We start from the raw sequence: 3350 nt of genomic DNA on the forward strand, positions 1-3350 counted from the left end.
TGATCTCTCTTTACTCTGAAATTTTATATTGTAGCACTGGGAGAGTATGCCATCAACTTAAGAAGAAGGATGTTTCTTATCAATCAACTACACCAGTAAATACTCTTTTCAAAAACTAATTTAATATTGCTGAATAATTAATATCAACCAATAAATATAGTTAGAAGGAAACATATTGGGGCTTGTGAGCTATACCATTAGAAATATATCTTATGAGCAGTCAGTAATAACAACGGAATCTGAGGGAATAAGAAGCCCCTTGAAATCTGGGGACCTAATTTACTATAACAAAAGTGGCTGGGAGAGAAGCAAGGACTTATATGAGTTATAAAAAAAAGGGAGAAAAATCAAGGTAAGCAAAATCATTCATACCAGCTGTAAATATGTTTCACCTTAGGTATTCAATTGACAGTATATGCCATATTTATCAACCACCTCTTCCATGAAATGAAAGAGGATAGGAGGGCAGAGCCAATATGGCAGAGAAGAAACAGGAACTTCCCATGGCTCTGGCTTTCACCTTCCCCAATCCATGTAAAAAGGGGATTGTAAACAAACTTTGGAGCTGCAGAACCCACAAAATGACACAGAGAAACTAAGCTCCTGCTGAGGAGAGACTGGCAGGCCAGCACGAATCCAGCACAGCGCTCTGGGAGCCTAGCCAGCCCCATGGCGAGGCTTTAGCCCCAGGGCAGGCTTGACCAGCTACTGGCCAGAGGGACTCCACATCAGCAGCAGCTGTGGCTGTTTCCAAATTTATCAGCACATAGATGCGAAGTAAAAAGTGAGAGGTCAGTGCAGTCTGGACTTTGGGACCAGTAAGTGGGAGTGCGTGGCATTTACCCAGAGGGTGAGAAGATGCTGAGACATGGCACAGCCAGCCAGGACCACGTGGCAGCTTGAGCTCCTGGCCTGCAGAGTGTAGGGGGACCAAGCACCAGTCTGAGGGGTAATCGCCCTTGCTTTAACCTGCTTGGAGGTGGATTGCAGTCTAGGGTGGAGGTTGTGCTGTGTGAGTCCAGCTTGCCAGAGCATGTGGAGACCTCAGAGAGGGCACCCATCTAATACCTCTGGCAGCTGAGAAAACCCCAGCATTTGGGACAAAACCTCCCCTGTCTGGTGACAGAGTCGTACTGTGGCAAAAAGCCCAAAAGTCAAGTAATTGAGTGGCAACATGAGCAGGCAAATGAAACAAAGCAGAAAGAAGTTTCCAACATTACACTCCTATTTTGGGGACAAAAAGGAGCAAAGCATGGAACAGGAGGAAAACAATGAAGACAGAAACTCCTGCACCAAAAGGTTCAAAGGAAAATACAAGCTGGTTAAAGGCCATAGTGGACTTTAAGAAGCAGATAAGAGAAGTGGAGGAAAAATTGAGAAGAGAAACGAGAACAATGCAAGAAAATTGTGAAATGACAGTCAACAGCCTGTTGGAGGAAAATAATAACTTCAAAAACAGACTGACTCAAATGGCAAAGGAGGCTAGAAAAGACAATGAGGAGATGAATGCTTTAAAAAGCCAAATTTTCCAGGTCAAAAAAGAATCTCAAAATCTCAATGAGGAGAATCATTGCTTCAGAAGAAGATTGGAACAAATGGAAGCTAATGACTTTATGAGGAATCAAGATACTGTTAAACAGATCCAAACAAATGAAAGAATAGAAGGCAATGTGAAATATCTTATTGGGAAAAAAAAAACACTGACCTGGAAAATAGATGCAGGAGAGATAATTTAAAAATTATTGGACCACCTGAAAGCCATGACCAAAGTAAGAACCTAGAAATCATCCTCCAGGAAGTTCTCAAAAAAAATTCCCTGATGTTTTACCATCAGAGGACAAAATAGAGGTTGAAAGAATCCACCTGTCACCTCCTGAAAAAGATCCCAAAGAGAAAAATCCAAGGCATATTATAGCCAGGTTCCAGAATTCCCAGATTAAGGAGAGAATATTACAAGCAGTTAGGAAGAAACAATTTGAATATTGTGGAAACACAATTACGATAACCCAGGATCTGGCAGCTTCTACACTGAGGGATCGAAGGGCTTGGAATATGATATTCCAGAGGGCAAAGGAACTGGGATTAAAATAGTCACCTACCCAGCAAAACTGGGTATCATATTTCAGGGGAAAATATGGTCATTCAGTGGAATAGAGGATTTTCAAGTATTCTTGCTGAAAAAAAACAGGGTTTAGTAGAAAATTTGACATTCTGGACATATATATATATATATATATTCCCTTTAACTATTTTCATATTGAGAAAAGTTTCATCAATTGCAATTATCTGAATGTCAAATTTTCTGTTCAACTCTGGATTTTTCATTAAGAATCTTGAAAATCCTCTATTCCACTGAATAACTATATTTGACACTGAGACATGATACTCAGTTTTGCTGGGTAGGTAATTCTTGGTTTTAATCCCAGCTCCTCTGCCTCCGGAAAATTATATTCCAGGCCCTTTGATCCCTCAGTGTAGAAGCTGCTAGATCCAGTGTTATCTTGATTGTGTTTCCACAATTTTCAAATTGTTTCTTCCTGGCTGTTTATAATATTCCATCCTTTATCTATCTGGCTATCATAATCCTAAGAGTTTTCTTCTGGGGATTTTTTTCAGAAGGTTATTGGTGGATTCTTTCCACTAGTGTTTTCCTTTCTGTTTCTAATACATCAGGGCAATTTTCCTTGAGAATTTCTTTGAGGAAGAATTCTAGGTTCTTTCTTTGATCATGGCTTTCAGGTAGTATAATAATTTTATTTTCAAAGGCTTTATTAACTTATGATTTACATCATTATTTTCCACTTGATTTTGAGTTACAAAATTTCTCCTTGTTTTTCTGCTGTCACCCACCCCAAAATAGTAATCCCACAGGATATCCCCTCCTCCAATCTTCTCTCTCCAATATTTTCTTCTATACACCCTTAGACTTTTCCAGTAGGTCATGGTGGATCTCTATTCCCCAGTGCCTGTATATCTTCTTTCCCAATTACATGTGCAATAGTATAAATATTTGATTTTAAAACTTTGGATCCCAGATTCATTCCCTTCCTCCCTTATCCCCCTTCATTACTGGGAAAAGAAGCAGATCAGTATAGGTTGTACCTGTGTAGCTAATGCAAAAGGTAACCAGAGAAGATATATTTTAAAAGATTGACTGTATTGCCCTCCCTCCTATCCCACTACCAACTTGTTCAATTCACTACTTTGATCCCATCCCTTTTCAAAAGTGTTTCCAACTTCCCTCTCTCCCAGCCTGCCCTACCTTCCATCATCACCCCTCTCATCCTCTTCTCCCCTTTTCTCCTGTAGGATGAGATAACATATTTAGTGTGTATAACATTCCCTTCCTG

This window comes from Petaurus breviceps, unplaced genomic scaffold (genome assembly GCF_028583685.1).
Source record: "Petaurus breviceps papuanus isolate PSGF00001 unplaced genomic scaffold, PetGlider_PUasm1.0 213, whole genome shotgun sequence".
NCBI classification, from domain to species: domain Eukaryota; kingdom Metazoa; phylum Chordata; class Mammalia; order Diprotodontia; family Petauridae; genus Petaurus; species Petaurus breviceps.